Source organism: Myotis daubentonii, chromosome 8 (assembly GCF_963259705.1).
Source record: "Myotis daubentonii chromosome 8, mMyoDau2.1, whole genome shotgun sequence".
Classification (NCBI taxonomy): domain Eukaryota; kingdom Metazoa; phylum Chordata; class Mammalia; order Chiroptera; family Vespertilionidae; genus Myotis; species Myotis daubentonii.
This window is the reverse complement of record NC_081847.1, coordinates 59,885,702-59,908,814: the sequence shown is the minus strand read 5'-3', so window position 1 is coordinate 59,908,814 and position 23,113 is coordinate 59,885,702. Positions and strand designations below refer to the sequence as shown.

Below are 23,113 nucleotides of genomic sequence, written 5' to 3'. Positions count from 1 at the left end.
AACTGAGGTTCTGAGACATAATTGTTTGAAAGTAATGGCGTAGGGGTTTTAACGACGGCCCTTGACCCTTTCCACTACTCCGCCTCCTCTCTGGCGATTACTTCTGAAAAAATTCTACTAGGGCCCTGACCGGTTTGGCTCAGTGGATAGAGTGTCGACCTGTGGACTGAAGGGTCCCAGGTTCGATTCCTGTCAAGGGCATGTACCTTGGTTGCAGGCACATCCCCAGTAGGGGGTGTGCAGGAGGCAGCTGATCAATGTATCTCTCACATCGATGTTTCTAACTCTCTATCCCTCTCCCTTCCTCTCTGTGAAAAATCAATAAAATATATTTTAAAAAAATTCTACTAGGGACCTCGAGGATAACGAAGAGAGGACGTAGAAAGTGTGCGGAGCCCTACAGAAGGCCAGGGTAGGAGCGGGGCAGCCTCCTCCGAGGACGCTGCTCAGGGATCGGATGGGGCACGCCCACTAACGGGTGGCCGCCTCCGGTTCCATCCCCGGCCGGTGGGGCTTGCCTCTCAGTCGGGTGTGAGCGTCCTGGCCAGTGCCGAGGCTGAGCGGGCAGCACCCGCAGGCCAGGCCGAGGGCGCGCTCGGGAACACCGACGCCTCCCGCCGGCCGCGGCGCACGTGCGGGGCCGGGGCCGGGGCCGGGGCCGGGGGCCGGGCTGGGGCAGCTGGGGCGGATGGAAGCGGCCAGCTCCCGGCGCCGCCGCCGCCCGCCCGCCAGCCCCGGTGGTTGGGCGGAGGAAGCGCGGGACTCCTCCCCGCCGTATTAACATGCACCCAGAGGCGGGTGACCAGCCCAGCTCGCGGTGTCCCCGCGCTCAGTCTCTGCGCCAGAGGCGAGCGCTGCGCTCCCGTCGCCGCGATCCCGAGGACACGGCCTCTTCGACACCTGGAGCCCCGGTGAAGCGGCAGCATCAGCATCAGCATCAGCATCCGTGGCAGGAGCGGCCGCAGCCGCCTCGGCTCCACTCCCAAGTCCTCCCCTCACCCCGCGGAGAGCCTGTCCCGACCCGGGACCCCTTTCACCCTCCGTCCTCCGAAGCTGCCGGGACTGACAGACGGTCGCAGGGAGGACCGAGGGCCGGACTGCGAGCAGCGGCAAGGTAACGCCGGGCGGCGCCGGGGAGCCGGGGCGTGAACGGGTGGTGGCGGCCCCCGGAACCCAGGACATCGCCACGGCCACGGTCATGGTGCGCTAGGTGTCTTGCCCGCTGCGAGGTTCCTGCGTCTCTCGCCAGCGTAGGGGCTGTGGGATGGGCTCCTGGCACCCGCCCCCGCGGGGACCACTTGTCCTGGCCTGGGGCGCACCCCGGGCTCGGCCCCCTGAGGATCCCGGGAATCCGGGGCGGCGCGCCCCTCTCCAGACGAGCTGTCCTCGCCGCTTTCCCCGGGCCCGGGAAGGGATGGATTTCTAATTGCGACAGGGTCCTGGAAGGGGGAGGGGAGAAGAACCCCACTCCTGGGCATCTCCCCGAGCCAAATTCACACCCCTCCCGTCCCCAACCCCTGATGCACCTCGCAGGGGAGGAGGGGGCTGCTCACTGCAGGGGTTTCTGGACTCCGGAGTCGTTTCCAAAGCAAGTTGTTGCACTTGCTTTTTAGGTGACATTTTGGCATTGGTTGCGGAGCCTCCTCCGTGTGTGTATGCGCGCGCGCAAGAGAGAGAAAGCCAGAGAAACAGAGGCACAAAGAGAGACAGAGGCACCCGGTGAGATCGAGGTACAGACACACACACACACACACACACACACACACACACACACACTGTACACACACACTGTACACACACAGTGCACACACCAGGGTCCTAGGAGGACGCTACTGGAGAGTTCCTGGCGAATGGGGTGGCGAGCGATGAGACCCGGTATTCAGCGACTTGAATGAGCGGGGTTGGAGCCCAGACCAAACGGGGACCTGTCCTCGTGGCCGGGAGAGATAACAAATTGCACTTTCATTGAGGGGCGGCTGCAGCTGCAGGAGGGACCTTCGCGGGCCCCGCGGGGATGAAGACCCTGCATTCAGGACTGTGGCTGCTTCACTCTTCGGGCCAGGCGAGCTGCCCCTGCTTCCCGGGGTGGCAGTGAGTGGGAGGGGGGCATGGGGAGGGGCGGCCCGCTGCTCGCTGCTCCGGTGTCCAAGACATGGAATGCCTATGCCTGCGCACCAGTCTGTCCCCAGCTCCTGAGCTCGCTCCCTCCTGGCCAGTAGCGCTGCGGAATTGTCTGTCTGAGAAGAGGAAGGCTTTTGGAGGGGAACGCTTTTGAGGTGGAGAGACCGTCGGGACAGGGACCCCGGGGGTGAGATGTTCTTTCTTTTATGGACTCAGGAGAGACTGTACACGCTTGACAGCGTGAGTCTGGCTCCGGGGTGGGAGAGATCGATGCTCCCAGTCTCACCCGGGAATAACACGTGAAGTTATGGAATTACACGATGAAAGAGGTAGAATAGAAGTGTCAATTAAAGACAGATCTTTAGCTTTGGTAGTCTTCACCAATGACTTTGGGAAGTGCTCATGGAACAATCTGAGTTGTAGTCAGACCCTGGGAGGAGGAATGTGTTTAGAACCAGGAAAGTGATTTTAGGACCGAATGCAAACACCGCCCCCATGTAAATTGTTACCAGAAAGGTGCTCACTGCCTTTTGACTGTTACTTATAGCAGGATTTCGTGGCAGGAAACAACTTTGCACTGGCCTAAGTTTGCATATATAGCAATAGTCTTTTCCCTAACTTGAATGGAAATGACATGAAGGCAAGAGATGTTACAAGTATCCTAATTTACTCAATGTCAAAAGGATAAAGGTTTCTTTGCTTATATTTTTAAAAAGGAAATTCAGAGCCTTAAAGAAATATTGAATCTATCCATCTAAAATATATGAAATTTAATATTTTGGATAGAAAAGATACCCTTGTTTCAGAAAATCATATTCTGTCATGACATAGGAAAGTTCATAGAAATTTGATGTCAATAGCCTTGTTATTCATTTCCTTAGGATTTATTAGTTCAAAGTTTAAAGGTGCTGTAGGGAAGTCACTGCATTCAAATATTCCTAGTTCCAGATTTAAAATTCCCTGATTTTTAAAAATTGTCTCACTGAGGAGAAAGTATTAGTTTACTTTATATGAGGAAAACTTGAATGCATTTGCAAATATGGGGTATTTTTTTAAAATTTTCATGTGTCTATAAAACACAGGAAGAATTGTGCTTGGGGGGAATAATATATATGAGTTATCTTTATGGGATATTTTCATGATTTAGCATCTTTAATTTCTTCTTCAATATAAACTTTGTTCTGCCAGGATGAAAACCTTGGGAAACCATATCAGTGATTATTGAAATCAAGACTTTTCTCTCAAAATATTATGGAGCCCATAAAAAGAAATAGCCTAAAACTAAGTGCTGTTCTACTTCCTAAGTCCTTTTAAGTACAAGTGCCTGATTGAATCACACTTGGAAATACAAATGACATGTACTTAGATTTAACTCCATTGGGTATATATGCCTTTGATTCATATAGCCATCTAGATTGATTTTTTAAAATATAAAATTAAAATTGGGAAGAGGGGGATTGAAGTTTTACTGTCTACTCATTTAGCATACTTAGTAGCATAGTAGTAGTTCAGCTACAACTTAATTGAGACATGTGCCATATTCCCTGAATAGAAACTTCTCCAGAAAAGAATTCAGCATTCTGATTTTGTATTTCAAGTACATAAAAAATAGTAAAGTGCTATCTAACCCTATATTTTTATAGTGACATTTCTATGATAGATTCAAATTCACATTATGGTGTCTTCTTAGTCATTCCCATAAATTGTTCCATCCTTTATCAGAGCAATTCTGCTCCATGCCAAAGGACCTGTTTCCTCTTAGGAAGCATTCAGTTGGAAGATTTTTATGAAGGTTTCATCGCTATAGAAACCACACCTGCCTCTCCATGCTTACTTTAAAGAAATGATGTACTTGTGAGTTCTTTTGATTCTTTTCTCTTTTTCCTTTGGCAATTATTTCCTCCTGCTAAAGGAGCACCATTGAACAGGAGGTCTGAAAGGATTTTGGAAAATCGAAACACTTTTCTCTAATCCTCACCTCCCACACTTAAATCTTATGCCTTATGTCTGGTATGTTGTTCTCTTTGCATATTTTTATTTTAAAACACAATCACAAGAAAGCTTTGCTTACATTCTAGAAACCTTTGTGCTGCTGAGACAGTTGGAAGTTCAAAAGCACTCCATGTCTTGGGCTGTCTCTTTTATTCCAGAAGATCTAAGGGCTTATAATTCTCTACTTTCAGAAAGAGGGATACTTCCAGTGGTCCCCACATGTCTTCCTCCCCCTGCCCCCCTCCTTTTTTTTATCATGGGGCATTTGCAGTCTGTTACTATCCAGTGAAGGTGATTTTCTCTGGATGTGTGGTCCATCAGGAATTGCCAAAGATGTTGTTCCTAGGAAAGTAAAACATTCTTCAATCACAGAGGAGGATTTAGAGTTCATCTTCAATCATTTACTTTAATTTAGTAAAACGTTCACTGACAACTCATTGTATGAGACACCATGTACAAGTTCCTTTTCTTCTACCACATACTATCTGGCTTCTGCAAAATATATATTTTCTATATATAATATACCATTAATGCATAAAGCATTGCAGCATTTGTGTGTGTGTGTGTGTGTGTGTGTGTATGCCACTTTTTTTTTTGTAACCCTGCAACACACAAACCTGCAGAGCAAAACATGGGACTGAGAACAGGAAAGTTGAGATGTGGCTATAGGGAGGCTAAAATGGTGACTGACTTCCCTTTGAGGTCCTTTCTTTCTTGCTCCGATTGCACAGAGGTTGGCATTGCATATGAGATGTGATGACCCATCAATTTTACTTCCTTCACTGCAGCAAATGGTAGGGGCCAGACAACCGGTATACGAGTGAGAAACTGGAGATATTCTCTGCCTTTATTGGCTTAAGATTTCTCCTGGTTGGTGTTGACTATTGTTTTCTCCTTCCTGTAGTAGTTGATGATGCCTGGATAAAAAGTGACATCCCATTTCAAAAGACACATCACATAAAGGAAGCCCTCTGGATATAGAGCCACAGATCTTTGGCCAGGAATCTTGGGCATTTTCTTGGGTAGTTGAGAACCAATGTAGCTAGGCTGTGGTTGACCCACGTGGGGTTGTTGTGAACTGGATATCAATGCTCTGGATCTGCTTCAAGACACAAACCCACAGTCCTGGTCATCGCCTGAAACTAAACTGCATTTTCATACTAACTTATCATAGTTCACTCACCTGTTGTCGTTGACAATTTCTGGATCTTCTCTCAATTTTTTCTTATCAGATTTGTAAGCAGCAACACAAAAGCAAGCATGAAGAGTGTGATTTGGCAGTGTGTCAACTGCCTAGCCCTGCCAGGTCTCCTTAGCATTCAGCAAAGCAGAGGGCTTTTGGAAGCTATGGATAAGCATTTTGGAGAGGAGGATTTGTGCTGGGACTTGCTCGTCTCCCTGGTTTGTGCATCTCAGTTTGCAGCAGGAGGACTCAGAGACATTTATTTAAATGGCTCCCTTAGGCAGCTCTTGGGTCTCTCTCTCTCTCTCTCTCTCTCTCTCTCTCTCTCTCTCTCTCTCTCTCTCTCTCTCTCTCGGCACATTTCCAGCTGACACGATTTTGGCTAATTTGAAAACATCTGCTAGAGTAACTTCCCTTTTCATTCTGCTACTGGAGAATGGCTATGAATATATGATAGGAGGACAGGCATGAACCCTTACTCTAACCTCATGATTATAAACTTTCCCAGGGGACTTTTCCTTTCCTGGTTTCAATTTCAGTGGAAATGCAGTATGAAATGTATTTCTGGACTAGAAATTTTCCTGCTAGATATCACTGAGATTTCTTTATAAAACACATGCTGCAGTTTCAGAGGAAAATGGCATTTTGATCTTATCTCAGACTTTGCAAACACTATCCTTTGATATGATTCATCATACTACTCTAGCAAAAAGACAAGACACAGTTACTCCTAAAAAGTTCTTTTTCCAGACATGAACCCAGAAGGCAAAGGAACCGTTTTCATTTTTCATTTGAACAGGGAGGCACTTTTCCAGTTGGAGCTAGGAATAGGCAGCAGAGGAACCTTGGGGCTGTCACACATTTAGAAATTGATTGTGTGAACCCTGGCCTAGCCATTCAGATGAGACTTATTTGACTCTGTAGCTTCTATGCAACTGAATAAGATGTCTTTCCCCCACTCGCCCTGCAGCACTGTTTCTCACATTATTTCTTCTTTCCTAAACCTCAGCTGAAAAGTCATTTAGTCAGTAAAGCCCGCCAGCTGAATGCAGTTTTAGTGCTCTATATATTTTGGTGTGATTCTTTTATAGTAAATAATGAGTTGATTTTTGTGATTATCCAATAGACTGCCTTCCCCACTGAACTGTGCATTCCAGGAAATCAAGAGCTAAATATAGCATGTTCACTAAATATCACTGCCTAGCACAGCACCTGGCACTTAAATAAACATTGATTGAGGGAATAAACAAGTGAGAGAATGGTGCAACTCTGTAAGGACTATAACTCCAAGGGTAGCGTTACCTGGCTTTGCATGGCCCTCCTTGCAGTCTCCAACTCTTTGCGTTTAAGCATACTCTGATAATACCTGGTAGACACAGGGCTGAAAAGAAAAGGATTAAAAAGCACAAAAAGATTCCTGTCCCTTCCTTTTTCCCTCCTTCTTACTCAATATAGTAATAGCTTCACCACTCCACTTGTCTGCACTTGAATGTATCCTTGCCTTTCAAGGCTTAGCTCAAGCTCCATTCCTGAACTTTACCTCGTAGGATTGAGTATTCCTTCCCATGCCTCCATTGAATCTGCTACATCTTTATATCTTGGTTTGCATTTCATTTTTTGTTTATGAGACCATGAGTTCAAGGGATAACAGATAGGGGCTGGGATAGGGTTTGCATATGCAAGGGTTACAGCTGTTCATTGAGGAATGAAAGATGGCAGAGATGAGAGACAAATGTAGTGGGAAAGAGGGTGGTGGCTACAACTGACTCTCTTCTTTGAGGCTGACTTCTGCATAGGTATTAGTTAGGGCCTCGGAGTGGTGGCTCTCATTCATAAGAGTTATTGGAACCTACCATTTAAAATTATATGGAATCATAGTCTTCTAGGTATTTGCATGATTTTTTTATACTCATTTCTGGCCAAGCATGTGACACATTCTAACCTATTCTATGCTTCAGATATTCTGTTTTAAGAATTCTAAGGGATCTAGATTACAGATATTAGATATTTGCCCTGAATATATTCATTCTAAGTATCAGCAAACAAAAAACAATGATAATATCTCCAGTAAATCATTAGTGTGGATAATAAAGAACAAAACATAATTCAAATTCTTGGGAAACTTAACATTCAATGCAAAGGATTTGATTAAGATGCAACCTTAAGAAGTAATTTGGGCCCAGCCGGCATGGCTCAGTGGTTGAGCATTGACCTATGAACCAGGAGGTCACAGTTTGTTCCTGATCAGGGCATATGCCTGAGTTTCAGGCTCAATCCCCAGTGGGGGTTGTGCAGGAGGCAGCTAATCAATGATTCTCTCTCATCATTGATGGTTCTATCTCTCCCACTCTGAAATCAATAAAAATATTTTTTAAAAAGAAGTAATTTGTCAGAATGTGTTTAAAATAAAACTAAGTGCTCAAATATCTGGGACGAATCATACTTTTCTTGTTTTTATTTTTTTTATGGAGGGGCAGAGCTCCACAAAGAGTGGGATCATTGTGTAATGCAGGGGTCCTCAAACTACAGCCTGCGGGCCCCATGCAAATACAAATATTGTATTTGTTCCCATTTTGTTTTTTTTACTTCAAAATAAGATATGTGCAGTATGCATAGGAATTTGTTCATAGTTTTTTTTAAAACTATAGTCCGGCCCTCCAACGGTCTGAGGGACAGTGAACTGGCCCCCTGTTTAAAAAGTTTGAGGATCCCTGGTGTAATGCTTCCCAAAGAGGAAGGTCTTAAGCTGGACTAGTATGGTTGGGTAAGGATTAAATGAAAGAAGGGTTAGCTTTTCTGATAAGGCAGAAGGTTGTTAACAAAGACATAGAGATGCACTGGTACTGGCACAAGAACAGGCATATAGATCAATGGAACAGAACAGAAACCCCAGAAATTGAACCAAGCCAGTTGTCAGTTAATATTTGGCAAAGGAGGCAAGAACATGCAGTGGAGTCAAGACAGTCTCTTCAGTGGGAAAATTGGACAGATACTTGCAAAAAAACGAAACTAGACCACCATACACAAGAGTAAACTCAAAATGGATAAAAGACTTAAATATAATTTGTGAAACCATAAAAATCCTAGAAGAACCATAGGCAGCAAAATCTCAGACATCTCTCATAGCAATATGTTTACAGACACATCTCCTAAGGCAAAGAAAACGAAGGAGAAAATAAACAAATGGGACTACATCAAAACAAAAGGTTTCTGCTCAGCAAAAGAAAACAGTATCAAAATGAAAAGGGATTCCATTGTGGGAGAACATATTTGGCAATGATACATCTGAAAAGGGTTAATATTGAAAACATATAAGGAACTATACGACTTAATAAAAGGAAGACAAACAATCCAGTTAAAAAATGGGCAACAGACCTAACTAGACTTCTCCAAAGTGGACATACAGAAGGCCAAAAGACATATGAAAAAATGCTCAAAGTCACTGATCATCAGAGAGATGCAAGTTAAAACAATAATGAAGTATCACCTCAGATGTGTTAGAATGGTTACCAACAAAAAATCAACAAATGACAAGTGCTGGCGAGGATGTGGAGAAAAGGGAACCCTCATGCACTGCTGGTGGGAGTGCAGACTGGTGCAGCCACTGTGGAGAACAGTATGGAGTTTCCTCAAAAAATTAAAAATGAAACTCCCATTTGACCCAGTAATCCCACTTCTAGGAATATATCTTAAGGGACCCGAAACACCAATCAGAAAGAATGTATGCACCCATATGTTCATAGCAGCATAATTTACAATAGGTAAGATCTGGAAACAACCCAAGTGCCCATCAGTAGATGAGTGGATAAAAAAGCTGTGCTACATTTACACCATGTAGCAGTAAAAAGAAGGACCCCTTACCCTTTGAGACAGCATGGAGGGACATGGAGAGTATTAGGCTAAGTGAAATAAGCCAGTCAGAGAAAGATAAGTATCACATGATCTCACTCATATGTGAAATCTAATGAACAAAATAAACTTATGAACAAAATAGATTCAGAGACATAGAAGCATGGAACAGACTGATGAATCTCAGAGGGAAGGCAGGGGAGGGTGGGTGCGTGGAAATAGATTAACCAAAGAACTTGTATGCATAACCCATGGACACAGACAATAGGTGGCAAAAGACATATGTAATACTTTCAACAATAAGATGAAAAAAAAATAAAGACATATATATGCAAACCAACTTGACATTTCCCTGGTTCAGGAAGATGGTGTCTGCTCTAGTTCCTACAGTGGTCGGCAAACTCATTAGTCAACAGAGCCAAATATCAACAGTACAACGATTGAAATTCCTTTTGAGAGCCAAATTTTTTAAACTTAAACTATATAGGTAGGTACATTGTTATTAACTTATTAGGGTACTCCTAAGGCTTAGGAAGAGCCACACTCAAGGGGCCAAAGAGCCGCATGTGGCTCGCGAGCCACAGTTTGCCGACCACAGCTCTAGTGCATTTTAATTAGGGCTGGAGATGAATTTGATTAAGAAAGATGAATATATACTGTGGAGGATTTCAATGACTATATAAGAATGTTCAGAGTGGATAGCAGAAGATTTTGAGTGGACAGTAACATGAACAAGTGGCTTCTTGAATTGATGGGAATAGATGAGTCTACTACTAGATTGGGACAGAGAGAAGCATTAGGAGGCTTTTGCACTAATTGAGGAATAAATGATGAGAACCAGGTCTAGGGAAGTAGGAATGGGAGAAAAGAAGTCATGAAATATTTTGAAAAAATTTCAAATAACATTTGACTCTAGCTCTCCCATTTACTCTGTATCTGTGTTACAAACTATTTTTCAATTATTTATTATTAATTAAAAATTATTGTGAAATATTTCACTAACACCAAAAAATTAAATAACAATATAATAAGCACCACCTAGATTATGAAATAAGTATGAATTAAGTATGGATATTGTTAATATTCCCAATGTACTCTCTCTCCAAGCATGTCTCCCCGCAGTGGTACCTATGCTATATGCTGAATTTGTGTGTAACATTTCCATGCATTTCCTTATACTTTGCTATGTATGTATATGAACCTAAGCAAGATAGTCTCATTTTGTTTTATGCTGTTTTTAAACTCTGTGTAAATAGTAACATGCTTTTTGTAGTCTTCTTCCCCTTGCTTTAATTGATAAGTGTTTTGTTCATTCATGTAGATTTTATTTATTCATTTTTACTGCTATATGGTATTCCATTGAATAATCTATCTATCTTCTATTGATAGACATTTAGGGTATTTTCCAGCAAGATTGCTTTGAAAATTCATATTATACTTCCTTGTGCTAACAAAGAGGGCCCTTTCCTTAGCCTATCTCCTTCGGAGAGGAATTGTAGGAGGGTGGGATTTACATGCTCACATTTAGCAAATAATGCTAAATTACCATAAGGGGTAGTGCCTCTTTGTACACCCATCAGTAATCTATAAGAGCTCCTTTCCCTCCCCCCTGCCCCATATCCTTGTCAATACTTGATGATACATTTTATTTTTTTTGCCAATATTATGGTTGTGATGTGATATCTCCTTGTAGTTTTAATATGTTCTTCCCTGACTGCTGGTAATGTTGACCTTTTTTCCTATCTTGGTTAGTATTCAGGTATCTGTGGAATGCTTAGTTATATATGCTGTCCACTTCTTTTTTTACAATCCACTGATTTATTAGAGCCATGTATATATTCTAGATGCAAGAGTTTTTCTGTAATATGCACTTCTGTTATCTTCGCTGAACTGGTGGCTTGTCTTTTCATTTTTATGATGTCTTTGAGTGAAAAGATTATTATTTTTGAAACTTTATTGTTCAAAGTATTACATATGTCCCCTTTTTAAAAATATATGGAACCCTTCGTGATTTTGCACGTTATCTTTGCGCAGGGGCCATGATTTTCCTATATGTGCTGCCAAAGCAGGCATGAAAATATTGTTTTAAAAATTTAAAGATTGATACCTTTTTTCTTATTTATTTATTATAAGGTATAATTAACATATGTTATAAAAATGCATTTTTTATTCTTCTCTTTATGGTATAGGTAAGTTATCTTGTTTAAGAAATCTTTTCTAGTTCTGAAGTGATAAAAGGTATCATCCTTTCACAACTCATAAACTATTAAAGTTTTATTTTTGCATTTAGTTTTTCAAGACTTTCTTTTCAATGGTTATTTTATAAAGTCTTTAATTACATTGCAAAGTTGAGCAAAACACCTAACTTCCCTAGGTCTTACATTTCTTTCCCATTTAGTTAGAGTTTAAAGTAGTTGTACCCTAAGAATTCTGCTGCAGCAGCTTCAAAACGTAATCATTTTATGCCTGGACTGTACAGAAGGCTTTTAATAGAACTTCTTGACTCCAGGGTCTCCTGATTAAACTTGCACCTAGATTTACTTTTCTGAAGAACTGCCAAAGTCATTGTAAGACTCCTTAGACTTTGTCCTTGAAACTACAAGGGTAACAATCACATTCATTTTTTACTCCCCTGTGTCCCGCAGATCCGAGCACGTACCTGGCCTCTGTTCCGCCTTCAAATGTGCGATTGGACACATGTGTGAAAGCACAGCTGGTTCCCTTTGTGGCTCAGTTGCATTTGTAATTAGTCCCTTACATCAAACCTTTTCCCCACCATGACCACCCTGCTTGTCGGACTGTGCTTTTCTGACCTCTCTTTCCTCTCCTTTTGTTTCTTTGTACTTCATGCATTGAAATTCTTGTCTATTTGAATTCCTAGGAAAAGAAGAATCAGCCCCCCTCCCCCCATGATCTTCTATACAGTTTGAGCATTTTATCATGAGCAAGGATTCATTTTAAAATAATTATTTCAAAGCCCTCTTTCTTTCAAGGCCCAGGCAAATCTCACCTCTCACATGAAGCTTTTATGACGACTCTACCCAGGATAAACTCTCCTCTGACTTCCAGTTGCCTTTTTCTGGATCATTTACTTTATGGTTTACATTTTAAACATGTTATCTGAATACTCCTACGTTTTAAGCTCCTTTAAGGGATGCATTGGCTTTTGTTTCTCTCTTAGGCCTGAACCCCAGTAGGCAGCACAGTGGCTTTTCAATGCATAGCAGCTGCTTTATTTTCATTTTATTTTACTTTTTAAAAATATCTATCTTGTTGAAAGTATTTCGTATGTCCCATTTTTCCCCCAATGACCCCTTCTATCCTGCCCCTGCTCCCCCATCAGGCCTTCACCACCCAATTGTCTATGTCCATGGGTTATGCATATATGCATCCAAGTTCTTTGGTTGACCTCTTTCCACCCACCCACTCCTACCTTCCCTCTGAGATTAGACAGTCTGTTCCATGCTTCTATGTCTCTGGACCTATTTTGTTCAGATCAGTCTTTTTTGATGATGATTATTTTTTATTGTAGATAGGTTGAGTGGAAATTTGGAGTGTGAGGACACTGGAAGTAGTGACATTGCTAGAACATATAAGAGTTTGGAATAAAGAGCTAATTTGTAGTGAGAAAAATTGAGCTCTATTAAATCATGTTGATTTTTTGAGACAATATTAGGCATGTCTTTTCAGCAAATTGGGAAACAATAACCTGAGTTTTATGAAAAGATGAAATTTGAGGTGTTGATTAGGGCATTGTCTGTTGGAAGGTGACCATCAGATTCATTATATGAGCAGTGTGTTTCAGGTAGGGATGTTACCCCTGTCTCTCCCTGCCCCCCTGTTCTGATTCTACTATTCAGTCATCTAGCTAGCTGGATGACTAGAAAGTTAATCTTTTTGAGCCCAGTTTTCTCATCTGAAAAAGGAGGATAATTAAACTTACATATCAGAGTTTTTGAAAGGTTTAAATTTTCCAACCTATGTGAAGTGTCTAGTTCAAAGGTGGGCTCGTGTTGGGCAATTAATAAAATGCTGTTATTAACAGTATGTTTCATCTGCAAGAACTAATCTGCCAACCATCTTTTTACATCAAAGTAGATCCAATTAAAGAATTAAACAATTTCTTGTCTAGTCATGAAGTATTTTTCTTCTCCTATTGAAAATTCCTATATCTTACTTATTTCACTTTTCTTTATTATGTGGTAACAGTGACAGCAATCCACCAAACAAATTCAATAATAGCAAGTATTTATTAAGCACTCTGTCCTTTGGGTTCTTGAAGGATACAACTTTCAGTATTTCCTGTAGGCTCCATGGGCTGCATTTCTAGGGAAAGAGACCCACAGCTCCTATAGCCCAGCCCTGACATGGTACCATATGCTGTGAGGAGACTACAGAAGAAATCAAAGTCATGTATTTCTCCCCAAAGATTCAAGTGTGAAACAATCAGTGCCTCTAAAGCAACATTTAAAATGGAAATTTAATTTAGTCTGGTCAGAATGAATATTTATTAAGGCAAGGTGAGATATGGGAAAAAATCCAGAGGCTAACAGGAAAGAAGCAGTTGTACTTGACCCTTAGGAGGAGCGTCTCATAATAGTCAAGGTGAGCCCAGAGGTGGATGTACATCGGCAGGTGGAACACACAAGACTTCTGATTGCATCCACCTTCTCTGCTCCATGTGGCTTATCTTCTGCCTTCATGTCCTGTGCCTTCAGTCAGCTCACAGTTTCTTTCTTAGAAAGGGCTCAGCAGATGAAAACCAATACTAAATAGAATGAAAACTTTACTGATTGATAGGTGGGAAAATTCCATTTTTTTTCATTAAGGGAAAGATTTCTGGATATATATATATATATATATATATATATATATATATATAATTTGGGTCTTATCAGTTTTGTTATAGTAACACAATATTTCACATCTTGTGATTTAGGTTTTAAAACTCAATAGAACCAAATACAAAATAGTTTTTCTTTAGTTTTTATTCTTTCAGGAATTCCTTTTGGGTAGAAATGTTGGCACACATAAAATGGGTTGAGATGGTCCAAAGAGAGCTAATAAACTCACATGAAATCTGATTTAAATATTGGCAATGCTAATTTACCAATAGGGTATATTTCAAAGGTGTGCTTATAAACTGAATATTTGTAGACATCAAACAGAATTATCTCATAGAAATTGTCTTATCCCATGGTGGCTGGCTTCTAAATTTAAATGTCTAAATCTTTTTGACTCATTTCCTACAAGCAAAATAATACTACTCTAATGAAAAATTCAGTGCCCTATATCTATAAGAAAAGAAATCCTAAATTGTGACCAGGAATATACCTCACACCTTCTGCCAGAGAATTAGGCATCTCCTGCGTGACACTCAGGCTCTAGCAGGTACCACCCCAGAGGTCTGGTTTCCCTTGATCCCGGACCTGAAACTGGTGAGAGAATGAGAGAGCCAAGGGATCTTATACACAGGCACCAATAACTGTCAGATATCTTTATTTATATAAACTACTTCTCTTTATTTAAATTTGAGTGAAGGAAGAAAAGTCTAGAATAGCTCAATTGTCCACATTGTGTCCTGCATTGAGAACCAACATGTGTAGTTTACTTATAAGTCAGTTGTCAGTAAGTTAGGAGTGATAGCTAGAACTGTATTCCTCTGTACTGAGGTCATTTTTGCCAGATATTTTTTTTTTATGTATTTTAGATCCTGAAGATGCCCACTGTTAGGTGATGGGAATTACCAATTCATTCATTCATTTATGCATGCATGCATCATCAACCAACAATTTATTGAATAACTAGTACAAGCCAGGTACTATTCTAGGTCCTTTTAATTCAGTCCTGAACAACAGCAAGGACAAAAGACAAAAGGCATGCTCTTGTGGAGTTCACATTCAAGTGGCAGGAAGCAGACAATTAACAATAAACATAATGCTTCTTTTAGAATGTTAGACAAGAATAACAGAAAAAAATAGAACCAGGCTAGAGGGGTTATTGAAGTATTTTTTTTTTTTGATAGATTTCTGGCATAGAAGGAAATAGGATTTTTTTTAATTAAAAAAAAATTAGACCTTCACTTGAAATGTTCTAGCTTTAGGATTTGACAAACTCCAGGAGGGGTATGGATTATTTTCACTGCTGTGTCATTCTTTTATCCTTTCTGTTTTAACCACAGTCTATATATGCCTCAGATACAGTATATACCTTATTGCAATGTAGCTACTTATGTTTTTTAATTTCCCACTTGACTCTGAACTGTAACATAAGGCATGTTTCTTATAAATGTATGTCCCTGTAATAATAATTCTAGTAATAATAATAGTAATTATATTTCTAATTGAATGCTTTCTCTGTTACTGAGCCCTGTGTAGAAAGTGATATCATGCTTCACAGAATATGTTCTCAGACCACAGAAGTGCCATGGGCAGAGCTGGTAATTGAACAGAGGTCTGTTAACACCAGGCTCTGTGCTCCCTGGGGACCTAACCCAGTGCCTGGCCTCTGGTAGGCATCCAAGAAACGGTAGAGTGAAATGGAAATCAAGGAAGCTGCAGTATTGCAAAACTGATTGCTCTCAGAAATGTGTCTCCAGGTGCCTGCAAGATATACCCTCCTCTAGGTTTAAATTGTTTCACTTCACAGCCTGGCTGGCCCAGGAGGTGGTTATTTGGAAATTCTTGAAGTGACGTGTCCCTTATTTTTCTTCAGTTCCTGCCTCCTGTTTCCATACATCTCATAGGTGGCGAACACAATAGGAACAGAATTACTGTTTACTGCTGCTAACATCACAACCCTGTAGTTTGAAGGTGAAGCTAATTTGTTCTATAATGTCTATTGTATTAATACCATATGATCTCACTTATAGGTGGAATCTAATGAACAAAATAAACTGAGGAACAAAATAGGAACAGGGGTGTGGAAACATGGAACAGACTGACAGCTGTCAGAGGGGAGGCTGGAGGGGGACACTGGAGGAAAGAAGGTGAAGAGATTAGCCAAAGAACATATATGCATAACCCGTGGACACAGACAACATTGCGGTGATGGCCAGAGGGAGCGGGGAGGGCCCTGCATGGAGGTGGGTGAAGTGGGAGAATGAAGACATCTGGAATAGTGTCAATAATAAAAAAAAAAAGAGCGATATTTCCATAGATTGTCTTTTACCTTGTGTTTTAGTAGTGCCTGCTTCAGCGGGCTCTCTCAGGATGCAGGCATTGTGAAGGCATGGAGAACCAGGAGCATGTCTGGCTCCCCTCTGCTTTCCACCTGCCTCTGCCTACTTGTCAGAGAAGTTGTGTGTGGCAGAGGTGAATATCTGTGGGAGCTTCTGGGGTGTGACCATCTGCTTGCTCTGATGAAAGTCAGCCCCTTCTTTCCAGGAAAGGATCTACAGGCCACAGGAGGAACTTCAGCTCTCTGCTTCCCCCTGAGCCATCTGTTTGAAAGGATAAATGAGCACATCCCTCAAAGACAAAGAAACACAAAGAACGGTGAAGTTTGCCGTAAGGACACAAGCTAGGAACGCAGCACACCGGGCACACCTTGGGCGATGCGATAAGGGCTTTTATGGCCAAGCGGAAAAAGATGTTAGATCATCCTCCCAGTATTTCCCTGGAAGAGTGAGCTCGCTGCCTCGGGTTCTTTGCAATTCAGCTGGAGAGAATTAAAAACTCCAGTCGGTTTACATAGACATGGATAAATCAACATTGCTCTATCCTTACCTCAAGAGCAAGGTGATTCCAATGGCCAGTAGAATGCCACTATATATTCTTCTAACTTTAATTTTTTAAGAAAAAGGTAAGTTGAGTCTATAAGCATCCCTTCCTCAGATAAGTAAATATTAGTATGAGATGTGTGGCTTGTGTAAATTAACAGAAGCAGAAAGGAAGGTGGATACAAAACCGCTAGAATAGCGAATGCCCATTATCAAGTCCTTGCTGTCCTTGTGTCACAGGCAACAAATCTTACATTTTCCTTCCTGTGTTTCCATAAAGATTATTGCCAATGCTTTTGTTTTCTTCTGAATTATTTTACATTCCTGACTCAAATTTGAATGTGTAATTGACAAAGGACATAAACTTTGTGAAAATTCTAGACTGGTTCTAGTAATAGTAATACATATACTAATAGCAACAGATTAATCTGTTGAAGACAGGGAATCTTATGTCTGGAGGCTTGGCCCTTTTTTAATCTACAAGGTCCCCACATTGAAATCCAAATTCAATAAGTTTATATTAGACAAGTCTTAAAGTTAATTTCTATAAGCATGTATGGAATATATATGAGTCAAAACATTTTATTATAATTTCTATAACTGAAATTGAGTAGTTCACATTACACAGTTTAAGTATAAGATGTAAGGCTAACTAATATTTTTAAAGATATTTTGTTCTATCTGTTTGGAATTTTTCCCCCTCCCTATTTGCAACTCCTTTTCACACGACTGTTATTTTTTTCATTAATGCCACTCTTGACCACCATTTATAAAGTAGGCAACCTGTCCCCATTGATTCCTTCCTCAGCACCCCGGTTGGCACAGAGCTTCTTAAAAATATTGTTGAATATTGGTTCTTAATATTTGCCCAAAGAATGAAAGTGAGGTAACAAAGCACTCAGTAATTTAAAATTCTGGTTTATTCGAACAGAAAGTTTAAATACATTTTAGTTGAAGAAGTTGTGCTTAAAGCTTTGGTCTTAAGTCTGGGTTCTATGAATATGTCAGCTCCTCATAAGTGCTTGGACCATCAGTAGAAATGGCATCATCCTCATTTCAGTGAACTTAGTGAGAAAGAAGGAACAGAACAGGGTTCAATCCACTGAGGGTAGCAGGGTGATGGGGGATTACAGGGCACTGTGGTAGGACTGAGCAGGGTACTCAACTCAGCGGGAGAGGGTCTGGGATGGTTTCTCGGAGGATGGAATGAGTGATGTCAAAGAATTGTCAGTGGTGGGAAGGAAGTGTGCAGTGGTTCTTCCTGAGCCTTTTAAGTCCATTCGTATGAGTCTCCTCCTCTGTGGGTTGCCAGCAACTGTACTCTGTGGCGTGTAATGTGCACCTCTCTCAGGGTCTCAGTTTACCCAGGTGTCAGTTGACAGGTTGACCATGTGATTTTGAGGTTTTCCTAAAATACTAATATTCTGTGAGCTGTAATCTCAGGTGAGAGTTGTTACATGGAAGTGGCAGTGAAATACCCACTGGAGTTGAATGCCTTTATAAACTGTAGGATTGTAATGATAAGCGGGGGATCAGCAATTAAATTTTGAAACACTGGGAAGTCTGTGAAGGAAGGTTGGCATATTTCATGTAAACTAGGTTAAGTAGAAAGTGTAACAAAGGAAGCCGAAGATGAACTGCATTTCTTGGGGGGACTTTGGGATACACTCTTAGAGAGGATGGCTGATGAAAGTGATGAAGGGAAAAAATGAATGGGGAGAATGGAGATAACGAGGTGGGATTAGTAGGTAAGTGATTGATCATTTGGAGAAAGCATGAGAGATTTTAAATAGTTGCCTTGAGTTGAAAATCTTGGAATAAAAAACAAATTAATCCATCAGCAGGCACTCAGGCTTCAAGTCATCACAACTCTCTCTCTCTCTCTCTCTCTCTCTCTCTCTCTCTCTCTCTCTCTATATATATATATATATATATATATATGTATATATATATATATATATATATATTCTATATTCTCTCTCTGTATTCTCTCTCATTCATACTAGTACAAATGAATCATATATATATGAATAAATACAAATTTATTCATATACAAATGAATAAATAAAGGTTGTGAACACCTTTAAGGAACGTGGGTTAAAATACGATAGCCAAAATGATTTTCTAAGGAGGCAAATTAATGTAGGATCTATTAGACAATAGCATCAATCTAGTACTTAAATAACATTTATTGATGCTTTCTTTGCCATGTACTATGTTTGATACTGAGGCACAAAGGACCAGCATAGAAAAAAAATGGCAATATGTTGTAGAAATTGCACATGAGATATGGGTAGAACCTGGGGGATATGTAAATCTTCTAAAGAAAGTAGTGTAAGCTTTTAGTTGTTTTTCTAAAGGGGACAGCCCATTATTTTGACGACAGAATGTAATGCTACTAAAAAGAAATACATCTTTTAAAAAATATTTATTAGAGAAATTGGTAAACAAAATTAAGATCATTCCATCATAATATGTTACATTAGTTATTATTATTTGACCAATTATTTAGTAATTCTGAAAAATACAAAAGAGCTCAAAACATTATTCCTACCTTGAGGGGTTTTACTTGGCTAGTATGTTGCAAGGGACTTAATGATTTTCCCTACCTCTAAAGTTGCATTAAAAATCATTGCCGCCCTGGTTGGTTTGGCTCAGTGGATAAAGCATTGGCCTGCAGACCAAAGGGTCCAGGTTCGATTCCAGTCAGGGGCATGTACCTTGGTTGCAGGCTCATCTCTGCTCCCTGGCCCAGGCCCTGGTTGGGGTGTGTGCAGGAGGCAACCAGTCGATGTGTTTCTCTCACATCAATGTTTCTTCTCTCTGTCTTTCCCTCTCTTTTCCACTATCTCTGAAAATCAATGGAAAAAATGCCTTCGGGTGAGGATTAAAAAAAAGCATTGCCAATATTTCAGTCAGTCAATATTCCTTTTACAATTTCAGAAATGAACCTGCCCATTAGTCTTGTCATTCCTCAGTAACTTTATTGGATTTCCTCTCTGTTGCTTTATGGTTGTTTTAGAAAAAATATTTTTTTTCTAAGTCCTAACATCATGGATGCAGAAAACCAAAGTAATCCTCCTATTGTTAGATCTATCCTTTGTTTCCTAAAGATAAAGTAAAACTTCTATGATAGTTTATGAATTATTGATATTACCTAAATCCTTTATTGGCATAAATAGGACTTTGATTGAGCAGGAGTTCTAAGTAAAGTGATTTTTTTAAAAAATATATATTTTTATTTGAGCAGGAGTTCTAAGTAAAGTGATTTTTTTAAAAAATATATATTTTTATTGATTACAGCAAGGAAGGGAAAGAGAGAGAGAGAGAGGGAGAGGGAGAGAGAGAGAGAGAGAGAGAGAGAGAGAGAGAGAGAGAGAGAGACATCAATGATGAGAGAATCATTGATCGGCTGCCTCCTGCTCGCCCCAGATTGGGGATGGAACCTGCAACCAGGGCTTGTGCCCTGACCTGGAATCAAGCCATAACCTCCTGGTTCATAGGTCAATGCTCAACCACTGAGCCATGCTGGCTGGGCTAAGTAAAGCATTTTAATTAAACATAACCACTAGAAGACCCATGAAGAACTTAAATCCATAGGTTTAAAGAGAGAAGCCAGTTCTCCTTCAGAAAGATACCTCGTTGAATCAAAAAACGAATTGTCATCCTTTAACTTCACATCCATTTGTATCAGCAACTCTCAACCATGCGTAGACATTGGAATCATCCAGAAAACTTACAAAATATATGATCTCAGGCTCCATCCTAAACTCCATCTCTAGGGCAGGTTCAGGTATGAGCATTTACAATGCTTGTCACATAATTCTAGGGCATATGGTTCTAGGTATAAGAACTGATGACCCATAGATGTGGTTCTCAAAGTCTGGTCTTAGTGCCAGCAGCATTGCATTATCTGGGAACTTCTCAGAAATGAATATTCTTGGGCCCTATTCAGACGTACTGAATGAGAAACTCAGGGAGTGGCACTCAGAAATCATTGTTTTAACAAGCTCTCTAGGTGATTGTGATGGATGCTAAAGAATCAGAACCATTGGCCTTTAGATTCCTACCTCCACTAGGTATGCATGTCTCTGCCTGCGGGTCCCACTCAGCTGTGCCTGGGAATTGGCTTTTGCATAGAGGAAAAAACATAGAAGGTCACTGCTTGAAATGGGATCATTACTAGAGTCTTCCTTGGGATCATTACTCGAGTCTTCCTTATGTGTGGCCATGTTTGTGCACTTTCTAGACCACTTCTCTGGGAACTCTCCACCCTACCTTCTTCCGGGGATGTTTCTCTGAGCTTTTGACTGTCCCCTTTGTTACCTAAGTCATCTTGCATATTTTGAACTTCTTTGCTGGTCATTCTGGCTACCTTTCCTGCAGTCTTCTGGTGTCTAACCATCTTTCTAACTCATCTAATTTCTGTTATCTGCCTATAAGAGTTTTGAGCCCCTGCACCTTGAGTTGTTCATGCATTTATAGCCTTTCCTCACCTCTCCTGGTCCCACGCCTTGTGACCTGCTGCTACCTTGCTTTGGTGCTATGAATGTGTTGGGAGATGGAAGTGAAATGAAGAATTTATAAAGTAGGCAGCTTTCATCTCTCTAGAATTACTTTTTTGTTTAGGGTGTTTTTATTACTGTAATTAAAGAGTTATGAGTTTGTAGAACATCTGGAGCAGTTGCATTTAAATATATAAAAACCTCTTTCCAGAGTTAAATTATAGGTGCAGCCCATCCCCCTAGATGATTATTGAATTCTGCTACCTCAGACAGGGCATAACATTCACATTGGAGAGACATGGAGAGGGCTGTCTCTGATACAAAGCAGCAGAGGAAGATGCTGTTGTATAGGAACATAATGCTTTCAAAGTGAAGAACAGGCTTCAATTCATAAAATAGAGAATAGAATGGAGAAGACTTTATGAAAGACATACATTTTGGGTTGAGCTTTAAAGGAGTACTTTCATAGCCAGGCTCAAGTGTGTGAGTAAGCAAATGGGCTAAACATGTGTAGAGAGCAGTCATTATTTTGTGAGGGCTGGAACATATACAGTGTGTGGCCAAACAGATCATAGCGAAGCTTTGGGACATAAATTAAAGAGTTTGATTTTATTCATTATGCAGCAAAGAATCACAGATTTTTTTTAAAAAAAGCTGAACTATCACTCTAGAGACCATCAGATTTTGATACTAGCTTATTCTTGAAGTGACTGAAGAAGGACTATATGAGAGTCAATTAGGGGTTTATGTCCCCAAATCTCTAACATGTAAAATGCTTCAAGGTTTCAGTGATGAGCTTATGGAATAAATGGTGAAAGTGATGAAGAATATTCTTGCTGTCATCTTTCAGAATAGGTACGTACTTGCTGTGACAGAAATGTAAGCTCTATAGAGGCTGCTATATTTACAGTGACTAGAACAATGTCAAGTTCATAAATATTAGGTTAACGAGTGAATTAGGAATTTCTATATGTGTCTCCATCACTATATGTACCATACCATTTCCATCCAATCTCTTAAAAAACAAAGTATTCCAGGAAGAACTAAGTGGTTTTTACAAGTTTGGTTTTGGTAATTGATTTCAACAAGTTTTGAACATTTTATGGTACCAGTTGATTATTAGGTAAAAAAAAAAAAAAATGGTTCTCAAGAGCAAACTTAAATTAGGTACAATTATACTATGCTGGGTTAGTAATCCTATTGTGCTGGTTCCCAGAGAGCTTTCGTCCATTTCTGGCACCTTATTACAGATGAATTCACTGAGGCCTGGGGAACATAAATGACAGGCCGAATTATCCAACCAGTGAGCGTCTGAAGCCCTGATGGGGAGTTGACTTCTAATATGCAGTCCAGTATTATTTCCACTGAATAATGCTGCATGCCCTTTGATTTTAAAGTCAAATCTTAGCTTGAACTGTATGAGAGAAAAAAATCTCCATCTGGCTCTGCTAAATTCCCAGAGGGAGAAGCCACCTTCTGTGGCTGCTGAAAAATTTAAATCCTAGGATGCCAGAACTCAGTAAAGGAGGGGAAATTGACTGTGTTATAGTTAAAGAACTCGGTGTTTAAAAAGACATAAGTAGACACTTATACATTTGATTAACTTCTTGTAGACTTGTTTTCAAGCGTTGGCAGACTGGACTTTTTCTAAGATAGTAGGCCCAGGGATTTCTTTAGTTTATTATTATTTTAAATCCTCATCTGAGGATATTTTTCTATTGATTTTTAGAGAGAGTGCAAGAG

General features: G+C 40.6%; 1 protein-coding gene across 3 annotated transcripts in view; it reads left to right on the top strand.

Annotated features, from left to right (window-relative positions):
- Positions 1 to 545: 545 nt before the first annotated feature.
- DLGAP1 (DLG associated protein 1) overlaps positions 546 to 23,113 on the top strand; it is a 629,180-nt gene continuing 606,612 nt past the window's right edge. For all 3 annotated transcript variants that reach the window (XM_059706573.1, XM_059706574.1, XM_059706572.1), the window contains exon 1: positions 546 to 1,114. The gene's annotated coding sequence lies outside the window, so the exon portion shown is untranslated. The remainder of the gene's footprint in view (positions 1,115 to 23,113) is intronic.